The sequence below is a fragment of the Triturus cristatus genome, chromosome 4_1 (genome assembly GCF_964204655.1).
Source record: "Triturus cristatus chromosome 4_1, aTriCri1.1, whole genome shotgun sequence".
In the NCBI taxonomy this organism is placed as follows: domain Eukaryota; kingdom Metazoa; phylum Chordata; class Amphibia; order Caudata; family Salamandridae; genus Triturus; species Triturus cristatus.
In genome coordinates this window covers 108,623,419-108,645,882 of record NC_140585.1, presented here as the reverse complement: position 1 = coordinate 108,645,882, position 22,464 = coordinate 108,623,419, and the positions used below count along the sequence as shown (strand labels likewise).

General features: G+C 44.1%; 19 non-coding genes across 19 annotated transcripts; 5 read left to right on the top strand and 14 right to left on the bottom strand.

The window, feature by feature from the left end:
• Positions 1-211: 211 nt before the first annotated feature.
• Positions 212-284, bottom strand: TRNAM-CAU (transfer RNA methionine (anticodon CAU)). The gene has a single exon. It is a non-coding gene; the product is annotated as a tRNA-Met (tRNA).
• Positions 285-1,767: 1,483 nt separating this feature from the next.
• On the bottom strand, positions 1,768-1,840 carry TRNAM-CAU (transfer RNA methionine (anticodon CAU)). Its single transcript has one exon. It is a non-coding gene; the product is annotated as a tRNA-Met (tRNA).
• A 2,767-nt stretch (positions 1,841-4,607) lies between these two features.
• On the top strand, positions 4,608-4,679 carry TRNAA-CGC (transfer RNA alanine (anticodon CGC)). The gene has a single exon. It is a non-coding gene; the product is annotated as a tRNA-Ala (tRNA).
• Positions 4,680-4,878: 199 nt separating this feature from the next.
• On the bottom strand, positions 4,879-4,951 carry TRNAM-CAU (transfer RNA methionine (anticodon CAU)). Its single transcript has one exon. It is a non-coding gene; the product is annotated as a tRNA-Met (tRNA).
• A 1,482-nt stretch (positions 4,952-6,433) lies between these two features.
• TRNAM-CAU (transfer RNA methionine (anticodon CAU)) lies at positions 6,434-6,506 on the bottom strand. The gene has a single exon. It is a non-coding gene; the product is annotated as a tRNA-Met (tRNA).
• Positions 6,507-7,718: 1,212 nt separating this feature from the next.
• TRNAA-CGC (transfer RNA alanine (anticodon CGC)) lies at positions 7,719-7,790 on the top strand. The gene has a single exon. It is a non-coding gene; the product is annotated as a tRNA-Ala (tRNA).
• A 199-nt stretch (positions 7,791-7,989) lies between these two features.
• TRNAM-CAU (transfer RNA methionine (anticodon CAU)) lies at positions 7,990-8,062 on the bottom strand. Its single transcript has one exon. It is a non-coding gene; the product is annotated as a tRNA-Met (tRNA).
• Positions 8,063-9,274: 1,212 nt separating this feature from the next.
• On the top strand, positions 9,275-9,346 carry TRNAA-CGC (transfer RNA alanine (anticodon CGC)). Its single transcript has one exon. It is a non-coding gene; the product is annotated as a tRNA-Ala (tRNA).
• A 199-nt stretch (positions 9,347-9,545) lies between these two features.
• On the bottom strand, positions 9,546-9,618 carry TRNAM-CAU (transfer RNA methionine (anticodon CAU)). The gene has a single exon. It is a non-coding gene; the product is annotated as a tRNA-Met (tRNA).
• A 1,483-nt stretch (positions 9,619-11,101) lies between these two features.
• Positions 11,102-11,174, bottom strand: TRNAM-CAU (transfer RNA methionine (anticodon CAU)). The gene has a single exon. It is a non-coding gene; the product is annotated as a tRNA-Met (tRNA).
• Positions 11,175-12,657: 1,483 nt separating this feature from the next.
• Positions 12,658-12,730, bottom strand: TRNAM-CAU (transfer RNA methionine (anticodon CAU)). Its single transcript has one exon. It is a non-coding gene; the product is annotated as a tRNA-Met (tRNA).
• Positions 12,731-13,942: 1,212 nt separating this feature from the next.
• Positions 13,943-14,014, top strand: TRNAA-CGC (transfer RNA alanine (anticodon CGC)). The gene has a single exon. It is a non-coding gene; the product is annotated as a tRNA-Ala (tRNA).
• Positions 14,015-14,213: 199 nt separating this feature from the next.
• Positions 14,214-14,286, bottom strand: TRNAM-CAU (transfer RNA methionine (anticodon CAU)). Its single transcript has one exon. It is a non-coding gene; the product is annotated as a tRNA-Met (tRNA).
• A 1,483-nt stretch (positions 14,287-15,769) lies between these two features.
• On the bottom strand, positions 15,770-15,842 carry TRNAM-CAU (transfer RNA methionine (anticodon CAU)). Its single transcript has one exon. It is a non-coding gene; the product is annotated as a tRNA-Met (tRNA).
• A 1,483-nt stretch (positions 15,843-17,325) lies between these two features.
• TRNAM-CAU (transfer RNA methionine (anticodon CAU)) lies at positions 17,326-17,398 on the bottom strand. Its single transcript has one exon. It is a non-coding gene; the product is annotated as a tRNA-Met (tRNA).
• A 1,483-nt stretch (positions 17,399-18,881) lies between these two features.
• On the bottom strand, positions 18,882-18,954 carry TRNAM-CAU (transfer RNA methionine (anticodon CAU)). The gene has a single exon. It is a non-coding gene; the product is annotated as a tRNA-Met (tRNA).
• Positions 18,955-20,165: 1,211 nt separating this feature from the next.
• On the top strand, positions 20,166-20,237 carry TRNAA-CGC (transfer RNA alanine (anticodon CGC)). The gene has a single exon. It is a non-coding gene; the product is annotated as a tRNA-Ala (tRNA).
• Positions 20,238-20,436: 199 nt separating this feature from the next.
• Positions 20,437-20,509, bottom strand: TRNAM-CAU (transfer RNA methionine (anticodon CAU)). Its single transcript has one exon. It is a non-coding gene; the product is annotated as a tRNA-Met (tRNA).
• A 1,483-nt stretch (positions 20,510-21,992) lies between these two features.
• On the bottom strand, positions 21,993-22,065 carry TRNAM-CAU (transfer RNA methionine (anticodon CAU)). The gene has a single exon. It is a non-coding gene; the product is annotated as a tRNA-Met (tRNA).
• Between the last annotated feature and the right edge of the window lie 399 nt (positions 22,066-22,464).

Below are 22,464 nucleotides of genomic sequence, written 5' to 3'. Positions count from 1 at the left end.
CCGGCATCTCCAGGAGCCTCTGTTCCTTATCTTGGCTTTTTTCCAGAAGGCTAGCCTGCCATCATGCAGAAAGAAGAAGTTTGTCATGCAGTTGGGGTGAGAGCCCCACTTAAATAGTCAGACATTTGCTTTGGAAAAATCTTTGAACTAGGCATAGTTTGCGCATTTCAAGAAAATCGGAGAATTTTGCATTCCAAAAGAAGGAAATAAATGCCCTCTCTGAGGATCGAACTCAGGACCTTCAGATTATGAGACTGACGCGCTGCCTACTGCGCTAAGAAGGCTGTATATAGGCATCTGTACATAAGACCATGAAGATCATCCAGGTACAAGGCTGAAGGATTTTCCTGACTGACATTGTATACTGCAGAGTCGAATGGGGTGATGTGGCCGTCGGTTCAATGCAGGGTTTCCAATCATACAGTCAAATCTTGCAGAAGTGGGGATTTAGCTCAGTGGTACAGCGCATGCTTTGCATGTATGAGGCCCCGGGTTCAATCCCTGGCATCTCCAGACTTTTGCCATGCTTACCTTGGATTTTGGGCAGAAAGCTAGGCTGGCATCATGATGAAGGAAGAGATATGTCCTCCAACCGGGATGAGGACCCCGCTTAATCTGTCAGACGTTTGCCTTGAAAAATCCCATGAAATGGGGCTATCTCATTTTTGATGATTATAGATCAAAAGAATCCTACTTGTTGAAGACATCAAAGTGATGATTCATCTTGACAACCATAATGCTTTGATGATAGAAATCTGTCGCATCTCTCTTGATCATTGGTAAGGGTTCTTCTTCTAAACCAAAGACTCTTTACAGTAGCTTTTAGAAAAACGGAATATTTTGTTTATCTCAATCACCTTCAATCTACAGATTTTTCCGTTCTCTTTCCTTTTGAAAATGCATCCAAAATGCACGTTCTTGATGCTGGGTGCTTAGTAATGACTCCCATAACTTTCTGTCATTTCTTTCATGGTTCCGCGCAGCCATCCATTTGCCACCAATGCTGCCCAAGGTCTTTGTATCAAAGTTCCTTTCCTTTCTGTAAAATTGAAATTTGGAGCACCCCTGCTTATCCCCAAGCCAAGACAGAACATGAACTTTGGTCTGAAATCCTCCTTTGGGGTGATAAGACGTACCTTACAGTGTGCTCTAAGAACTGGTGACTTTGAGAGGGAGCTGCAGGTAATGTTCATGATTTTCATCGATCTGCTCCTGATCCCCACCCCCACAACCTTTCTTGAGCGAGAGATAATTACAGCGCTGAAAGATACTTCAGCCACTCCTTCGATAGCTCAGTTGCTAGAGCGGAGGACTGTAGCATAAAGTCAGACATCCTTAGGTCGCTGGTTCAAATCTGGCTCGAAGGATTTTGTGCTTCGATTTCCATATCTTTCACTTTTATTCAAACAATACCTTCCATTGATTATGATCGAGACTTTGCAGTCCCTGGGTTTCAGGGACTCCTTGCATCCATCAAACAGCTCGAGTGCAAAAGTGGGGATGTAGCTCAGTGGTAGAGCGCATGCTTCGCATGTATGAGGTCCTGGGTTCAATCCCCGGCATCTCCAGGAGCCTCTGTTCCTTATCTTGGCTTTTTTCCAGAAGGCTAGCCTGCCATCATGCAGAAAGAAGAAGTTTGTCATGCAGTTGGGGTGAGAGCCCCACTTAAATAGTCAGACATTTGCTTTGGAAAAATCTTTGAACAAGGCATAGTTTGCGCATTTCAAGAAAATCGGAGAATTTTGCATTCCAAAAGAAGGAAATAAATGCCCTCTCTGAGGATCGAACTCAGGACCTTCAGATTATGAGACTGACGCGCTGCCTACTGCGCTAAGAAGGCTGTATATAGGCATCTGTACATAAGACCATGAAGATCATCCAGGTACAAGGCTGAAGTTTTTTCCTGACTGACATTGTATACTGCAGAGTCAAATGGGGTGATGTGGCCGTCGGTTCAATGCAGGGTTTCCAATCATACAGTCAAATTTTGCAGAAGTGGGGATGTAGCTCAGTGGTAGAGCGCATGCTTTGCATGTATCAGGCCCCGGGTTCAATCCCCGGCATTTCCAGACTTTTGCCATGCTTACCTTGGATTTTGGGCAGAAAGCTAGGCTGGCATCATGATGAAGGAAGAGATATGTCCTCCAACCGGGAAGAGGACCCGCTTAATCTGTCAGACGTTTGCCTTGAAAAATCCCATGAAATGGGGCTATCTCATTTTTGATGATTATAGATCAAAAGAATCCTACTTGTTGAAGACATCAAAGTGATGATTCATCTTGACAACCATAATGCTTTGATGATAGAAATCTGTCGCATCTCTCTTGATCATTGGTAAGGGTTCTTCTTCTAAACCAAAGACTCTTTACAGTAGCTTTTAGAAAAACGGAATATTTTGTTTATCTCAATCACCTTCAATCTACAGATTTTTCCGTTCTCTTTCCTTTTGAAAATGCATCCAAAATGCACGTTCTTGATGCTGGGTGCTTAGTAATGACTCCCATAACTTTCTGTCATTTCTTTCATGGTTCCGCGCAGCCATCCATTTGCCACCAATGCTGCCCAAGGTCTTTGTATCAAAGTTCCTTTCCTTTCTGTAAAATTGAAATTTGGAGCACCCCTGCTTATCCCCAAGCCAAGACAGAACATGAACTTTGGTCTGAAATCCTCCTTTGGGGTGATAAGACGTACCTTACAGTGTGCTCTAAGAACTGGTGACTTTGAGAGGGAGCTGCAGGTAATGTTAATGATTTTCATCGATCTGCTCCTGATCCCCACCCCCACAACCTTTCTTGAGCGAGAGATAATTACAGCGCTGAAAGATACTTCAGCCACTTCTTCGATAGCTCAGTTGGTAGAGCGGAGGACTGTAGCATAAAGTCAGACATCCTTAGGTCGCTGGTTCAAATCAGGCTCGAAGGATTTTGTGCTTCGATTTCCATATCTTTCACTTTTATTCAAACAATACCTTCCATTGATTATGATCGAGACTTTGCAGTCCCTGGGTTTCAGGGATTCCTTGCATCCATCAAACAGCTCAAGTGCAAAAGTGGGGATGTAGCTCAGTGGTAGAGCGCATGTTTCGCATGTATGAGGTCCCGGGTTCAATCCCCGGCATCTCCAGGAGCCTCTGTTCCTTATCTTGGCTTTTTTCCAGAAGGCTAGCCTGCCATCATGCAGAAAGAAGAAGTTTGTCATGCAGTTGGGGTGAGAGCCCCACTTAAATAGTCAGACATTTGCTTTGGAAAAATCTTTGAACTAGGCATAGTTTGCGCATTTCAAGAAAATCGGAGAATTTTGCATTCCAAAAGAAGGAAATAAATGCCCTCTCTGAGGATCGAACTCAGGACCTTCAGATTATGAGACTGACGCTCTGCCTACTGCGCTAAGAAGGCTGTATATAGGCATCTGTACATAAGACCATGAAGATCATCCAGGTACAAGGCTGAAGGATTTTCCTGACTGACATTGTATACTGCAGAGTCGAATGGGGTGATGTGGCCGTCGGTTCAATGCAGGGTTTCCAATCATACAGTCAAATCTTGCAGAAGTGGGGATGTAGCTCAGTGGTAGAGCGCATGCTTTGCATGTATGAGGCCCCGGGTTCAATCCCCGGCATCTCCAGACTTTTGCCATGCTTACCTTGGATTTTGGGCAGAAAGCTAGGCTGACATCATGATGAAGGAAGAGATATGTCCTCCAACCGGGATGAGGACCCCGCTTAATCTGTCAGACGTTTGCCTTGAAAAATCCCATGAAATGGGGCTATCTCATTTTTGATGATTATAGATCAAAAGAATCCTACTTGTTGAAGACATCAAAGTGATGATTCATCTTGACAACCATAATGCTTTGATGATAGAAATCTGTCGCATCTCTCTTGATCATTGGTAAGGGTTCTTCTTCTAAACCAAAGACTCTTTACAGTAGCTTTTAGAAAAACGGAATATTTTGTTTATCTCAATCACCTTCAATCTACAGATTTTTCCGTTCTCTTTCCTTTTGAAAATGCATCCAAAATGCACGTTCTTGATGCTGGGTGCTTAGTAATGACTCCCATAACTTTCTGTCATTTCTTTCATGGTTCCGCGCAGCCATCCATTTGCCACCAATGCTGCCCAAGGTCTTTGTATCAAAGTTCCTTTCCTTTCTGTAAAATTGAAATTTGGAGCACCCCTGCTTATCCCCAAGCCAAGACAGAACATGAACTTTGGTCTGAAATCCTCCTTTGGGGTGATAAGACGTACCTTACAGTGTGCTCTAAGAACTGGTGACTTTGAGAGGGAGCTGCAGGTAATGTTCATGATTTTCATCGATCTGCTCCTGATCCCCACCCCCACAACCTTTCTTGAGCGAGAGATAATTACAGCGCTGAAAGATACTTCAGCCACTCCTTCGATAGCTCAGTTGGTAGCGCGGAGGACTGTAGCATAAAGTCAGACATCCTTAGGTCGCTGGTTCAAATCTGGCTCGAAGGATTTTGTGCTTCGATTTCCATATCTTTCACTTTTATTCAAACAATACCTTCCATTGATTATGATCGAGACTTTGCAGTCCCTGGGTTTCAGGGACTCCTTGCATCCATCAAACAGCTCGAGTGCAAAAGTGGGGATGTAGCTCAGTGGTAGAGCGCATGCTTCGCATGTATGAGGTCCCGGGTTCAATCCCCGGCATCTCCAGGAGCCTCTGTTCCTTATCTTGGCTTTTTTCCAGAAGGCTAGCCTGCCATCATGCAGAAAGAAGAAGTTTGTCATGCAGTTGGGGTGAGAGCCCCACTTAAATAGTCAGACATTTGCTTTGGAAAAATCTTTGAACTAGGCATAGTTTGCGCATTTCAAGAAAATCGGAGAATTTTGCATTCCAAAAGAAGGAAATAAATGCCCTCTCTGAGGATCGAACTCAGGACCTTCAGATTATGAGACTGACGCGCTGCCTACTGCGCTAAGAAGGCTGTATATAGGCATCTGTACATAAGACCATGAAGATCATCCAGGTACAAGGCTGAAGTTTTTTCCTGACTGACATTGTATACTGCAGAGTCAAATGGGGTGATGTGGCCGTCGGTTCAATGCAGGGTTTCCAATCATACAGTCAAATTTTGCAGAAGTGGGGATGTAGCTCAGTGGTAGAGCGCATGCTTTGCATGTATCAGGCCCCGGGTTCAATCCCCGGCATCTCCAGACTTTTGCCATGCTTACCTTGGATTTTGGGCAGAAAGCTAGGCTGGCATCATGATGAAGGAAGAGATATGTCCTCCAACCGGGAAGAGGACCCGCTTAATCTGTCAGACGTTTGCCTTGAAAAATCCCATGAAATGGGGCTATCTCATTTTTGATGATTATAGATCAAAAGAATCCTACTTGTTGAAGACATCAAAGTGATGATTCATCTTGACAACCATAATGCTTTGATGATAGAAATCTGTCGCATCTCTCTTGATCATTGGTAAGGGTTCTTCTTCTAAACCAAAGACTCTTTACAGTAGCTTTTAGAAAAACGGAATATTTTGTTTATCTCAATCACCTTCAATCTACAGATTTTTCCGTTCTCTTTCCTTTTGAAAATGCATCCAAAATGCACGTTCTTGATGCTGGGTGCTTAGTAATGACTCCCATAACTTTCTGTCATTTCTTTCATGGTTCCGCGCAGCCATCCATTTGCCACCAATGCTGCCCAAGGTCTTTGTATCAAAGTTCCTTTCCTTTCTGTAAAATTGAAATTTGGAGCACCCCTGCTTATCCCCAAGCCAAGACAGAACATGAACTTTGGTCTGAAATCCTCCTTTGGGGTGATAAGACGTACCTTACAGTGTGCTCTAAGAACTGGTGACTTTGAGAGGGAGCTGCAGGTAATGTTAATGATTTTCATCGATCTGCTCCTGATCCCCACCCCCACAACCTTTCTTGAGCGAGAGATAATTACAGCGCTGAAAGATACTTCAGCCACTCCTTCGATAGCTCAGTTGGTAGAGCGGAGGACTGTAGCATAAAGTCAGACATCCTTAGGTCGCTGGTTCAAATCAGGCTCGAAGGATTTTGTGCTTCGATTTCCATATCTTTCACTTTTATTCAAACAATACCTTCCATTGATTATGATCGAGACTTTGCAGTCCCTGGGTTTCAGGGATTCCTTGCATCCATCAAACAGCTCGAGTGCAAAAGTGGGGATGTAGCTCAGTGGTAGAGCGCATGTTTTGCATGTATGAGGTCCCGGGTTCAATCCCCGGCATCTCCAGGAGCCTCTGTTCCTTATCTTGGCTTTTTTCCAGAAGGCTAGCCTGCCATCATGCAGAAAGAAGAAGTTTGTCATGCAGTTGGGGTGAGAGCCCCACTTAAATAGTCAGACATTTGCTTTGGAAAAATCTTTGAACTAGGCATAGTTTGCGCATTTCAAGAAAATCGGAGAATTTTGCATTCCAAAAGAAGGAAATAAATGCCCTCTCTGAGGATCGAACTCAGGACCTTCAGATTATGAGACTGACGCGCTGCCTACTGCGCTAAGAAGGCTGTATATAGGCATCTGTACATAAGACCATGAAGATCATCCAGGTACAAGGCTGAAGGATTTTCCTGACTGACATTGTATACTGCAGAGTCGAATGGGGTGATGTGGCCGTCGGTTCAATGCAGGGTTTCCAATCATACAGTCAAATCTTGCAGAAGTGGGGATGTAGCTCAGTGGTAGAGCGCATGCTTTGCATGTATGAGGCCCCGGGTTCAATCCCTGGCATCTCCAGACTTTTGCCATGCTTACCTTGGATTTTGGGCAGAAAGCTAGGCTGGCATCATGATGAAGGAAGAGATATGTCCTCCAACCGGGATGAGGACCCCGCTTAATCTGACAGACGTTTGCCTTGAAAAATCCCATGAAATGGGGCTATCTCATTTTTGATGATTATAGATCAAAAGAATCCTACTTGTTGAAGACATCAAAGTGATGATTCATCTTGACAACCATAATGCTTTGATGATAGAAATCTGTCGCATCTCTCTTGATCATTGGTAAGGGTTCTTCTTCTAAACCAAAGACTCTTTACAGTAGCTTTTAGAAAAACGGAATATTTTGTTTATCTCAATCACCTTCAATCTACAGATTTTTCCGTTCTCTTTCCTTTTGAAAATGCATCCAAAATGCACGTTCTTGATGCTGGGTGCTTAGTAATGACTCCCATAACTTTCTGTCATTTCTTTCATGGTTCCGCGCAGCCATCCATTTGCCACCAATGCTGCCCAAGGTCTTTGTATCAAAGTTCCTTTCCTTTCTGTAAAATTGAAATTTGGAGCACCCCTGCTTATCCCCAAGCCAAGACAGAACATGAACTTTGGTCTGAAATCCTCCTTTGGGGTGATAAGACGTACCTTACAGTGTGCTCTAAGAACTGGTGACTTTGAGAGGGAGCTGCAGGTAATGTTCATGATTTTCATCGATCTGCTCCTGATCCCCACCCCCACAACCTTTCTTGAGCGAGAGATAATTACAGCGCTGAAAGATACTTCAGCAACTCCTTCGATAGCTCAGTTGGTAGAGCGGAGGACTGTAGCATAAAGTCAGACATCCTTAGGTCGCTGGTTCAAATCTGGCTCGAAGGATTTTGTGCTTCGATTTCCATATCTTTCACTTTTATTCAAACAATACCTTCCATTGATTATGATCGAGACTTTGCAGTCCCTGGGTTTCAGGGACTCCTTGCATCCATCAAACAGCTCGAGTGCAAAAGTGGGGATGTAGCTCAGTGGTAGAGCGCATGCTTCGCATGTATGAGGTCCCGGGTTCAATCCCCGGCATCTCCAGGAGCCTCTGTTCCTTATCTTGGCTTTTTTCCAGAAGGCTAGCCTGCCATCATGCAGAAAGAAGAAGTTTGTCATGCAGTTGGGGTGAGAGCCCCACTTAAATAGTCAGACATTTGCTTTGGAAAAATCTTTGAACTAGGCATAGTTTGCGCATTTCAAGAAAATCGGAGAATTTTGCATTCCAAAAGAAGGAAATAAATGCCCTCTCTGAGGATCGAACTCAGGACCTTCAGATTATGAGACTGACGCGCTGCCTACTGCGCTAAGAAGGCTGTATATAGGCATCTGTACATAAGACCATGAAGATCATCCAGGTACAAGGCTGAAGTTTTTTCCTGACTGACATTGTATACTGCAGAGTCAAATGGGGTGATGTGGCCGTCGGTTCAATGCAGGGTTTCCAATCATACAGTCAAATCTTGCAGAAGTGGGGATGTAGCTCAGTGGTAGAGCGCATGCTTTGCATGTATGAGGCCCCGGGTTCAATCCCCGGCATCTCCAGACTTTTGCCATGCTTACCTTGGATTTTGGGCAGAAAGCTAGGCTGGCATCATGATGAAGGAAGAGATATGTCCTCCAACCGGGAAGAGGACCCCGCTTAATCTGTCAGACGTTTGCCTTGAAAAATCCCATGAAATGGGGCTATCTCATTTTTGATGATTATAGATCAAAAGAATCCTACTTGTTGAAGACATCAAAGTGATGATTCATCTTGACAACCATAATGCTTTGATGATAGAAATCTGTCGCATCTCTCTTGATCATTGGTAAGGGTTCTTCTTCTAAACCAAAGACTCTTTACAGTAGCTTTTAGAAAAACGGAATATTTTGTTTATCTCAATCACCTTCAATCTACAGATTTTTCCGTTCTCTTTCCTTTTGAAAATGCATCCAAAATGCACGTTCTTGATGCTGGGTGCTTAGTAATGACTCCCATAACTTTCTGTCATTTCTTTCATGGTTCCGCGCAGCCATCCATTTGCCACCAATGCTGCCCAAGGTCTTTGTATCAAAGTTCCTTTCCTTTCTGTAAAATTGAAATTTGGAGCACCCCTGCTTATCCCCAAGCCAAGACAGAACATGAACTTTGGTCTGAAATCCTCCTTTGGGGTGATAAGACGTACCTTACAGTGTGCTCTAAGAACTGGTGACTTTGAGAGGGAGCTGCAGGTAATGTTCATGATTTTCATCGATCTGCTCCTGATCCCCACCCCCACAACCTTTCTTGAGCGAGAGATAATTACAGCGCTGAAAGATACTTCAGCAACTCCTTCGATAGCTCAGTTAGTAGAGCGGAGGACTGTAGCATAAAGTCAGACATCCTTAGGTCGCTGGTTCAAATCTGGCTCGAAGGATTTTGTGCTTCGATTTCCATATCTTTCACTTTTATTCAAACAATACCTTCCATTGATTATGATCGAGACTTTGCAGTCCCTGGGTTTCAGGGACTCCTTGCATCCATCAAACAGCTCGAGTGCAAAAGTGGGGATGTAGCTCAGTGGTAGAGCGCATGCTTCGCATGTATGAGGTCCCGGGTTCAATCCCCGGCATCTCCAGGAGCCTCTGTTCCTTATCTTGGCTTTTTTCCAGAAGGCTAGCCTGCCATCATGCAGAAAGAAGAAGTTTGTCATGCAGTTGGGGTGAGAGCCCCACTTAAATAGTCAGACATTTGCTTTGGAAAAATCTTTGAACTAGGCATAGTTTGCGCATTTCAAGAAAATCGGAGAATTTTGCATTCCAAAAGAAGGAAATAAATGCCCTCTCTGAGGATCGAACTCAGGACCTTCAGATTATGAGACTGACGCGCTGCCTACTGCGCTAAGAAGGCTGTATATAGGCATCTGTACATAAGACCATGAAGATCATCCAGGTACAAGGCTGAAGTTTTTTCCTGACTGACATTGTATACTGCAGAGTCAAATGGGGTGATGTGGCCGTCGGTTCAATGCAGGGTTTCCAATCATACAGTCAAATCTTGCAGAAGTGGGGATGTAGCTCAGTGGTAGAGCGCATGCTTTGCATGTATGAGGCCCCGGGTTCAATCCCCGGCATCTCCAGACTTTTGCCATGCTTACCTTGGATTTTGGGCAGAAAGCTAGGCTGGCATCATGATGAAGGAAGAGATATGTCCTCCAACCGGGAAGAGGACCCCGCTTAATCTGTCAGACGTTTGCCTTGAAAAATCCCATGAAATGGGGCTATCTCATTTTTGATGATTATAGATCAAAAGAATCCTACTTGTTGAAGACATCAAAGTGATGATTCATCTTGACAACCATAATGCTTTGATGATAGAAATCTGTCGCATCTCTCTTGATCATTGGTAAGGGTTCTTCTTCTAAACCAAAGACTCTTTACAGTAGCTTTTAGAAAAACGGAATATTTTGTTTATCTCAATCACCTTCAATCTACAGATTTTTCCGTTCTCTTTCCTTTTGAAAATGCATCCAAAATGCACGTTCTTGATGCTGGGTGCTTAGTAATGACTCCCATAACTTTCTGTCATTTCTTTCATGGTTCCGCGCAGCCATCCATTTGCCACCAATGCTGCCCAAGGTCTTTGTATCAAAGTTCCTTTCCTTTCTGTAAAATTGAAATTTGGAGCACCCCTGCTTATCCCCAAGCCAAGACAGAACATGAACTTTGGTCTGAAATCCTCCTTTGGGGTGATAAGACGTACCTTACAGTGTGCTCTAAGAACTGGTGACTTTGAGAGGGAGCTGCAGGTAATGTTAATGATTTTCATCGATCTGCTCCTGATCCCCACCCCCACAACCTTTCTTGAGCGAGAGATAATTACAGCGCTGAAAGATACTTCAGCCACTCCTTCGATAGCTCAGTTGGTAGAGCGGAGGACTGTAGCATAAAGTCAGACATCCTTAGGTCGCTGGTTCAAATCAGGCTCGAAGGATTTTGTGCTTCGATTTCCATATCTTTCACTTTTATTCAAACAATACCTTCCATTGATTATGATCGATACTTTGCAGTCCCTGGGTTTCAGGGATTCCTTGCATCCATCAAACAGCTCGAGTGCAAAAGTGGGGATGTAGCTCAGTGGTAGAGCGCATGTTTTGCATGTATGAGGTCCCGGGTTCAATCCCCGGCATCTCCAGGAGCCTCTGTTCCTTATCTTGGCTTTTTTCCAGAAGGCTAGCCTGCCATCATGCAGAAAGAAGAAGTTTGTCATGCAGTTGGGGTGAGAGCCCCACTTAAATAGTCAGACATTTGCTTTGGAAAAATCTTTGAACTAGGCATAGTTTGCGCATTTCAAGAAAATCGGAGAATTTTGCATTCCAAAAGAAGGAAATAAATGCCCTCTCTGAGGATCGAACTCAGGACCTTCAGATTATGAGACTGACGCGCTGCCTACTGCGCTAAGAAGGCTGTATATAGGCATCTGTACATAAGACCATGAAGATCATCCAGGTACAAGGCTGAAGGATTTTCCTGACTGACATTGTATACTGCAGAGTCGAATGGGGTGATGTGGCCGTCGGTTCAATGCAGGGTTTCCAATCATACAGTCAAATCTTGCAGAAGTGGGGATGTAGCTCAGTGGTAGAGCGCATGCTTTGCATGTATGAGGCCCCGGGTTCAATCCCCGGCATTTCCAGACTTTTGCCATGCTTACCTTGGATTTTGGGCAGAAAGCTAGGCTGGCATCATGATGAAGGAAGAGATATGTCCTCCAACCGGGAAGAGGACCCCGCTTAATCTGTCAGACGTTTGCCTTGAAAAATCCCATGAAATGGGGCTATCTCATTTTTGATGATTATAGATCAAAAGAATCCTACTTGTTGAAGACATCAAAGTGATGATTCATCTTGACAACCATAATGCTTTGATGATAGAAATCTGTCGCATCTCTCTTGATCATTGGTAAGGGTTCTTCTTCTAAACCAAAGACTCTTTACAGTAGCTTTTAGAAAAACTGAATATTTTGTTTATCTCAATCACCTTCAATCTACAGATTTTTCCGTTCTCTTTCCTTTTGAAAATGCATCCAAAATGCACGTTCTTGATGCTGGGTGCTTAGTAATGACTCCCATAACTTTCTGTCATTTCTTTCATGGTTCCGCGCAGCCATCCATTTGCCACCAATGCTGCCCAAGGTCTTTGTATCAAAGTTCCTTTCCTTTCTGTAAAATTGAAATTTGGAGCACCCCTGCTTATCCCCAAGCCAAGACAGAACATGAACTTTGGTCTGAAATCCTCCTTTGGGGTGATAAGACGTACCTTACAGTGTGCTCTAAGAACTGGTGACTTTGAGAGGGAGCTGCAGGTAATGTTAATGATTTTCATCGATCTGCTCCTGATCCCCACCCCCACAACCTTTCTTGAGCGAGAGATAATTACAGCGCTGAAAGATACTTCAGCCACTCCTTCGATAGCTCAGTTGGTAGAGCGGAGGACTGTAGCATAAAGTCAGACATCCTTAGGTCGCTGGTTCAAATCAGGCTCGAAGGATTTTGTGCTTCGATTTCCATATCTTTCACTTTTATTCAAACAATACCTTCCATTGATTATGATCGAGACTTTGCAGTCCCTGGGTTTCAGGGATTCCTTGCATCCATCAAACAGCTCAAGTGCAAAAGTGGGGATGTAGCTCAGTGGTAGAGCGCATGTTTCGCATGTATGAGGTCCCGGGTTCAATCCCCGGCATCTCCAGGAGCCTCTGTTCCTTATCTTGGCTTTTTTCCAGAAGGCTAGCCTGCCATCATGCAGAAAGAAGAAGTTTGTCATGCAGTTGGGGTGAGAGCCCCACTTAAATAGTCAGACATTTGCTTTGGAAAAATCTTTGAACTAGGCATAGTTTGCGCATTTCAAGAAAATCGGAGAATTTTGCATTCCAAAAGAAGGAAATAAATGCCCTCTCTGAGGATCGAACTCAGGACCTTCAGATTATGAGACTGACGCGCTGCCTACTGCGCTAAGAAGGCTGTATATAGGCATCTGTACATAAGACCATGAAGATCATCCAGGTACAAGGCTGAAGGATTTTCCTGACTGACATTGTATACTGCAGAGTCAAATGGGGTGATGTGGCCGTCGGTTCAATGCAGGGTTTCCAATCATACAGTCAAATCTTGCAGAAGTGGGGATGTAGCTCAGTGGTAGAGCGCATGCTTTGCATGTATGAGGCCCCGGGTTCAATCCCCGGCATCTCCAGACTTTTGCCATGCTTACCTTGGATTTTGGGCAGAAAGCTAGGCTGGCATCATGATGAAGGAAGAGATATGTCCTCCAACCGGGATGAGGACCCCGCTTAATCTGTCAGACGTTTGCCTTGAAAAATCCCATGAAATGGGGCTATCTCATTTTTGATGATTATAGATCAAAAGAATCCTACTTGTTGAAGACATCAAAGTGATGATTCATCTTGACAACCATAATGCTTTGATGATAGAAATCTGTCGCATCTCTCTTGATCATTGGTAAGGGTTCTTCTTCTAAACCAAAGACTCTTTACAGTAGCTTTTAGAAAAACGGAATATTTTGTTTATCTCAATCACCTTCAATCTACAGATTTTTCCGTTCTCTTTCCTTTTGAAAATGCATCCAAAATGCACGTTCTTGATGCTGGGTGCTTAGTAATGACTCCCATAACTTTCTGTCATTTCTTTCATGGTTCCGCGCAGCCATCCATTTGCCACCAATGCTGCCCAAGGTCTTTGTATCAAAGTTCCTTTCCTTTCTGTAAAATTGAAATTTGGAGCACCCCTGCTTATCCCCAAGCCAAGACAGAACATGAACTTTGGTCTGAAATCCTCCTTTGGGGTGATAAGACGTACCTTACAGTGTGCTCTAAGAACTGGTGACTTTGAGAGGGAGCTGCAGGTAATGTTCATGATTTTCATCGATCTGCTCCTGATCCCCACCCCCACAACCTTTCTTGAGCGAGAGATAATTACAGCGCTGAAAGATACTTCAGCAACTCCTTCGATAGCTCAGTTGGTAGAGCGGAGGACTGTAGCATAAAGTCAGACATCCTTAGGTCGCTGGTTCAAATCTGGCTCGAAGGATTTTGTGCTTCGATTTCCATATCTTTCACTTTTATTCAAACAATACCTTCCATTGATTATGATCGAGACTTTGCAGTCCCTGGGTTTCAGGGACTCCTTGCATCCATCAAACAGCTCGAGTGCAAAAGTGGGGATGTAGCTCAGTGGTAGAGCGCATGCTTCGCATGTATGAGGTCCCGGGTTCAATCCCCGGCATCTCCAGGAGCCTCTGTTCCTTATCTTGGCTTTTTTCCAGAAGGCTAGCCTGCCATCATGCAGAAAGAAGAAGTTTGTCATGCAGTTGGGGTGAGAGCCCCACTTAAATAGTCAGACATTTGCTTTGGAAAAATCTTTGAACTAGGCATAGTTTGCGCATTTCAAGAAAATCGGAGAATTTTGCATTCCAAAAGAAGGAAATAAATGCCCTCTCTGAGGATCGAACTCAGGACCTTCAGATTATGAGACTGACGCGCTGCCTACTGCGCTAAGAAGGCTGTATATAGGCATCTGTACATAAGACCATGAAGATCATCCAGGTACAAGGCTGAAGTTTTTTCCTGACTGACATTGTATACTGCAGAGTCAAATGGGGTGATGTGGCCGTCGGTTCAATGCAGGGTTTCCAATCATACAGTCAAATCTTGCAGAAGTGGGGATGTAGCTCAGTGGTAGAGCGCATGCTTTGCATGTATGAGGCCCCGGGTTCAATCCCCGGCATCTCCAGACTTTTGCCATGCTTACCTTGGATTTTGGGCAGAAAGCTAGGCTGGCATCATGATGAAGGAAGAGATATGTCCTCCAACCGGGAAGAGGACCCCGCTTAATCTGTCAGACGTTTGCCTTGAAAAATCCCATGAAATGGGGCTATCTCATTTTTGATGATTATAGATCAAAAGAATCCTACTTGTTGAAGACATCAAAGTGATGATTCATCTTGACAACCATAATGCTTTGATGATAGAAATCTGTCGCATCTCTCTTGATCATTGGTAAGGGTTCTTCTTCTAAACCAAAGACTCTTTACAGTAGCTTTTAGAAAAACGGAATATTTTGTTTATCTCAATCACCTTCAATCTACAGATTTTTCCGTTCTCTTTCCTTTTGAAAATGCATCCAAAATGCACGTTCTTGATGCTGGGTGCTTAGTAATGACTCCCATAACTTTCTGTCATTTCTTTCATGGTTCCGCGCAGCCATCCATTTGCCACCAATGCTGCCCAAGGTCTTTGTATCAAAGTTCCTTTCCTTTCTGTAAAATTGAAATTTGGAGCACCCCTGCTTATCCCCAAGCCAAGACAGAACATGAACTTTGGTCTGAAATCCTCCTTTGGGGTGATAAGACGTACCTTACAGTGTGCTCTAAGAACTGGTGACTTTGAGAGGGAGCTGCAGGTAATGTTAATGATTTTCATCGATCTGCTCCTGATCCCCACCCCCACAACCTTTCTTGAGCGAGAGATAATTACAGCGCTGAAAGATACTTCAGCCACTCCTTCGATAGCTCAGTTGGTAGAGCGGAGGACTGTAGCATAAAGTCAGACATCCTTAGGTCGCTGGTTCAAATCAGGCTCGAAGGATTTTGTGCTTCGATTTCCATATCTTTCACTTTTATTCAAACAATACCTTCCATTGATTATGATCGATACTTTGCAGTCCCTGGGTTTCAGGGATTCCTTGCATCCATCAAACAGCTCGAGTGCAAAAGTGGGGATGTAGCTCAGTGGTAGAGCGCATGTTTTGCATGTATGAGGTCCCGGGTTCAATCCCCGGCATCTCCAGGAGCCTCTGTTCCTTATCTTGGCTTTTTTCCAGAAGGCTAGCCTGCCATCATGCAGAAAGAAGAAGTTTGTCATGCAGTTGGGGTGAGAGCCCCACTTAAATAGTCAGACATTTGCTTTGGAAAAATCTTTGAACTAGGCATAGTTTGCGCATTTCAAGAAAATCGGAGAATTTTGCATTCCAAAAGAAGGAAATAAATGCCCTCTCTGAGGATCGAACTCAGGACCTTCAGATTATGAGACTGACGCGCTGCCTACTGCGCTAAGAAGGCTGTATATAGGCATCTGTACATAAGACCATGAAGATCATCCAGGTACAAGGCTGAAGGATTTTCCTGACTGACATTGTATACTGCAGAGTCGAATGGGGTGATGTGGCCGTCGGTTCAATGCAGGGTTTCCAATCATACAGTCAAATCTTGCAGAAGTGGGGATGTAGCTCAGTGGTAGAGCGCATGCTTTGCATGTATGAGGCCCCGGGTTCAATCCCCGGCATTTCCAGACTTTTGCCATGCTTACCTTGGATTTTGGGCAGAAAGCTAGGCTGGCATCATGATGAAGGAAGAGATATGTCCTCCAACCGGGAAGAGGACCCCGCTTAATCTGTCAGACGTTTGCCTTGAAAAATCCCATGAAATGGGGCTATCTCATTTTTGATGATTATAGATCAAAAGAATCCTACTTGTTGAAGACATCAAAGTGATGATTCATCTTGACAACCATAATGCTTTGATGATAGAAATCTGTCGCATCTCTCTTGATCATTGGTAAGGGTTCTTCTTCTAAACCAAAGACTCTTTACAGTAGCTTTTAGAAAAACTGAATATTTTGTTTATCTCAATCACCTTCAATCTACAGATTTTTCCGTTCTCTTTCCTTTTGAAAATGCATCCAAAATGCACGTTCTTGATGCTGGGTGCTTAGTAATGACTCCCATAACTTTCTGTCATTTCTTTCATGGTTCCGCGCAGCCATCCATTTGCCACCAATGCTGCCCAAGGTCTTTGTATCAAAGTTCCTTTCCTTTCTGTAAAATTGAAATTTGGAGCACCCCTGCTTATCCCCAAGCCAAGACAGAACATGAACTTTGGTCTGAAATCCTCCTTTGGGGTGATAAGACGTACCTTACAGTGTGCTCTAAGAACTGGTGACTTTGAGAGGGAGCTGCAGGTAATGTTAATGATTTTCATCGATCTGCTCCTGATCCCCACCCCCACAACCTTTCTTGAGCGAGAGATAATTACAGCGCTGAAAGATACTTCAGCCACTCCTTCGATAGCTCAGTTGGTAGAGCGGAGGACTGTAGCATAAAGTCAGACATCCTTAGGTCGCTGGTTCAAATCAGGCTCGAAGGATTTTGTGCTTCGATTTCCATATCTTTCACTTTTATTCAAACAATACCTTCCATTGATTATGATCGAGACTTTGCAGTCCCTGGGTTTCAGGGATTCCTTGCATCCATCAAACAGCTCAAGTGCAAAAGTGGGGATGTAGCTCAGTGGTAGAGCGCATGTTTCGCATGTATGAGGTCCCGGGTTCAATCCCCGGCATCTCCAGGAGCCTCTGTTCCTTATCTTGGCTTTTTTCCAGAAGGCTAGCCTGCCATCATGCAGAAAGAAGAAGTTTGTCATGCAGTTGGGGTGAGAGCCCCACTTAAATAGTCAGACATTTGCTTTGGAAAAATCTTTGAACTAGGCATAGTTTGCGCATTTCAAGAAAATCGGAGAATTTTGCATTCCAAAAGAAGGAAATAAATGCCCTCTCTGAGGATCGAACTCAGGACCTTCAGATTATGAGACTGACGCGCTGCCTACTGCGCTAAGAAGGCTGTATATAGGCATCTGTACATAAGACCATGAAGATCATCCAGGTACAAGGCTGAAGGATTTTCCTGACTGACATTGTATACTGCAGAGTCGAATGGGGTGATGTGGCCGTCGGTTCAATGCAGGGTTTCCAATCATACAGTCAAATCTTGCAGAAGTGGGGATGTAGCTCAGTGGTAGAGCGCATGCTTTGCATGTATGAGGCCCCGGGTTCAATCCCCGGCATCTCCAGACTTTTGCCATGCTTACCTTGGATTTTGGGCAGAAAGCTAGGCTGGCATCATGATGAAGGAAGAGATATGTCCTCCAACCGGGAAGAGGACCCCGCTTAATCTGTCAGACGTTTGCCTTGAAAAATCCCATGAAATGGGGCTATCTCATTTTTGATGATTATAGATCAAAAGAATCCTACTTGTTGAAGACATCAAAGTGATGATTCATCTTGACAACCATAATGCTTTGATGATAGAAATCTGTCGCATCTCTCTTGATCATTGGTAAGGGTTCTTCTTCTAAACCAAAGACTCTTTACAGTAGCTTTTAGAAAAACTGAATATTTTGTTTATCTCAATCACCTTCAATCTACAGATTTTTCCGTTCTCTTTCCTTTTGAAAATGCATCCAAAATGCACGTTCTTGATGCTGGGTGCTTAATAATGACTCCCATAACTTTCTGTCATTTCTTTCATGGTTCCGCGCAGCCATCCATTTGCCACCAATGCTGCCCAAGGTCTTTGTATCAAAGTTCCTTTCCTTTCTGTAAAATTGAAATTTGGAGCACCCCTGCTTATCCCCAAGCCAAGACAGAACATGAACTTTGGTCTGAAATCCTCCTTTGGGGTGATAAGACGTACCTTACAGTGTGCTCTAAGAACTGGTGACTTTGAGAGGGAGCTGCAGGTAATGTTAATGATTTTCATCGATCTGCTCCTGATCCCCACCCCCACAACCTTTCTTGAGCGAGAGATAATTACAGCGCTGAAAGATACTTCAGCCACTCCTTCGATAGCTCAGTTGGTAGAGCGGAGGACTGTAGCATAAAGTCAGACATCCTTAGGTCGCTGGTTCAAATCAGGCTCGAAGGATTTTGTGCTTCGATTTCCATATCTTTCACTTTTATTCAAACAATACCTTCCATTGATTATGATCGAGACTTTGCAGTCCCTGGGTTTCAGGGATTCCTTGCATCCATCAAACAGCTCAAGTGCAAAAGTGGGGATGTAGCTCAGTGGTAGAGCGCATGTTTCGCATGTATGAGGTCCCGGGTTCAATCCCCGGCATCTCCAGGAGCCTCTGTTCCTTATCTTGGCTTTTTTCCAGAAGGCTAGCCTGCCATCATGCAGAAAGAAGAAGTTTGTCATGCAGTTGGGGTGAGAGCCCCACTTAAATAGTCAGACATTTGCTTTGGAAAAATCTTTGAACTAGGCATAGTTTGCGCATTTCAAGAAAATCGGAGAATTTTGCATTCCAAAAGAAGGAAATAAATGCCCTCTCTGAGGATCGAACTCAGGACCTTCAGATTATGAGACTGACGCGCTGCCTACTGCGCTAAGAAGGCTGTATATAGGCATCTGTACATAAGACCATGAAGATCATCCAGGTACAAGGCTGAAGGATTTTCCTGACTGACATTGTATACTGCAGAGTCGAATGGGGTGATGTGGCCGTCGGTTCAATGCAGGGTTTCCAATCATACAGTCAAATCTTGCAGAAGTGGGGATGTAGCTCAGTGGTAGAGCGCATGCTTTGCATGTATGAGGCCCCGGGTTCAATCCCCGGCATCTCCAGACTTTTGCCATGCTTACCTTGGATTTTGGGCAGAAAGCTAGGCTGGCATCATGATGAAGGAAGAGATATGTCCTCCAACCGGGAAGAGGACCCCGCTTAATCTGTCAGACGTTTGCCTTGAAAAATCCCATGAAATGGGGCTATCTCATTTTTGATGATTATAGATCAAAAGAATCCTACTTGTTGAAGACATCAAAGTGATGATTCATCTTGACAACCATAATGCTTTGATGATAGAAATCTGTCGCATCTCTCTTGATCATTGGTAAGGGTTCTTCTTCTAAACCAAAGACTCTTTACAGTAGCTTTTAGAAAAACTGAATATTTTGTTTATCTCAATCACCTTCAATCTACAGATTTTTCCGTTCTCTTTCCTTTTGAAAATGCATCCAAAATGCACGTTCTTGATGCTGGGTGCTTAGTAATGACTCCCATAACTTTCTGTCATTTCTTTCATGGTTCCGCGCAGCCATCCATTTGCCACCAATGCTGCCCAAGGTCTTTGTATCAAAGTTCCTTTCCTTTCTGTAAAATTGAAATTTGGAGCACCCCTGCTTATCCCCAAGCCAAGACAGAACATGAACTTTGGTCTGAAATCCTCCTTTGGGGTGATAAGACGTACCTTACAGTGTGCTCTAAGAACTGGTGACTTTGAGAGGGAGCTGCAGGTAATGTTCATGATTTTCATCGATCTGCTCCTGATCCCCACCCCCACAACCTTTCTTGAGCGAGAGATAATTACAGCGCTGAAAGATACTTCAGCCACTCCTTCGATAGCTCAGTTGGTAGAGCGGAGGACTGTAGCATAAAGTCAGACATCCTTAGGTCGCTGGTTCAAATCTGGCTCGAAGGATTTGTGCTTCGATTTCCATATCTTTCACTTTTATTCAAACAATACCTTCCATTGATTATGATCGAGACTTTGCAGTCCCTGGGTTTCAGGGACTCCTTGCATCCATCAAACAGCTCGAGTGCAAAAGTGGGGATGTAGCTCAGTGGTAGAGCGCATGCTTCGCATGTATGAGGTCCCGGGTTCAATCCCCGGCATCTCCAGGAGCCTCTGTTCCTTATCTTGGCTTTTTTCCAGAAGGCTAGCCTGCCATCATGCAGAAAGAAGAAGTTTGTCATGCAGTTGGGGTGAGAGCCCCACTTAAATAGTCAGACATTTGCTTTGGAAAAATCTTTGAACTAGGCATAGTTTGCGCATTTCAAGAAAATCGGAGAATTTTGCATTCCAAAAGAAGGAAATAAATGCCCTCTCTGAGGATCGAACTCAGGACCTTCAGATTATGAGACTGACGCGCTGCCTACTGCGCTAAGAAGGCTGTATATAGGCATCTGTACATAAGACCATGAAGATCATCCAGGTACAAGGCTGAAGGATTTTCCTGACTGACATTGTATACTGCAGAGTCGAATGGGGTGATGTGGCCGTCGGTTCAATGCAGGGTTTCCAATCATACAGTCAAATCTTGCAGAAGTGGGGATGTAGCTCAGTGGTAGAGCGCATGCTTTGCATGTATGAGGCCCCGGGTTCAATCCCCGGCATCTCCAGACTTTTGCCATGCTTACCTTGGATTTTGGGCAGAAAGCTAGGCTGGCATCATGATGAAGGAAGAGATATGTCCTCCAACCGGGATGAGGACCCCGCTTAATCTGTCAGACGTTTGCCTTGAAAAATCCCATGAAATGGGGCTATCTCATTTTTGATGATTATAGATCAAAAGAATCCTACTTGTTGAAGACATCAAAGTGATGATTCATCTTGACAACCATAATGCTTTGATGATAGAAATCTGTCGCATCTCTCTTGATCATTGGTAAGGGTTCTTCTTCTAAACCAAAGACTCTTTACAGTAGCTTTTAGAAAAACGGAATATTTTGTTTATCTCAATCACCTTCAATCTACAGATTTTTCCGTTCTCTTTCCTTTTGAAAATGCATCCAAAATGCACGTTCTTGATGCTGGGTGCTTAGTAATGACTCCCATAACTTTCTGTCATTTCTTTCATGGTTCCGCGCAGCCATCCATTTGCCACCAATGCTGCCCAAGGTCTTTGTATCAAAGTTCCTTTCCTTTCTGTAAAATTGAAATTTGGAGCACCCCTGCTTATCCCCAAGCCAAGACAGAACATGAACTTTGGTCTGAAATCCTCCTTTGGGGTGATAAGACGTACCTTACAGTGTGCTCTAAGAACTGGTGACTTTGAGAGGGAGCTGCAGGTAATGTTAATGATTTTCATCGATCTGCTCCTGATCCCCACCCCCACAACCTTTCTTGAGCGAGAGATAATTACAGCGCTGAAAGATACTTCAGCCACTCCTTCGATAGCTCAGTTGGTAGAGCGGAGGACTGTAGCATAAAGTCAGACATCCTTAGGTCGCTGGTTCAAATCAGGCTCGAAGGATTTTGTGCTTCGATTTCCATATCTTTCACTTTTATTCAAACAATACCTTCCATTGATTATGATCGATACTTTGCAGTCCCTGGGTTTCAGGGATTCCTTGCATCCATCAAACAGCTCGAGTGCAAAAGTGGGGATGTAGCTCAGTGGTAGAGCGCATGTTTTGCATGTATGAGGTCCCGGGTTCAATCCCCGGCATCTCCAGGAGCCTCTGTTCCTTATCTTGGCTTTTTTCCAGAAGGCTAGCCTGCCATCATGCAGAAAGAAGAAGTTTGTCATGCAGTTGGGGTGAGAGCCCCACTTAAATAGTCAGACATTTGCTTTGGAAAAATCTTTGAACTAGGCATAGTTTGCGCATTTCAAGAAAATCGGAGAATTTTGCATTCCAAAAGAAGGAAATAAATGCCCTCTCTGAGGATCGAACTCAGGACCTTCAGATTATGAGACTGACGCGCTGCCTACTGCGCTAAGAAGGCTGTATATAGGCATCTGTACATAAGACCATGAAGATCATCCAGGTACAAGGCTGAAGGATTTTCCTGACTGACATTGTATACTGCAGAGTCGAATGGGGTGATGTGGCCGTCGGTTCAATGCAGGGTTTCCAATCATACAGTCAAATCTTGCAGAAGTGGGGATGTAGCTCAGTGGTAGAGCGCATGCTTTGCATGTATGAGGCCCCGGGTTCAATCCCCGGCATTTCCAGACTTTTGCCATGCTTACCTTGGATTTTGGGCAGAAAGCTAGGCTGGCATCATGATGAAGGAAGAGATATGTCCTCCAACCGGGAAGAGGACCCCGCTTAATCTGTCAGACGTTTGCCTTGAAAAATCCCATGAAATGGGGCTATCTCATTTTTGATGATTATAGATCAA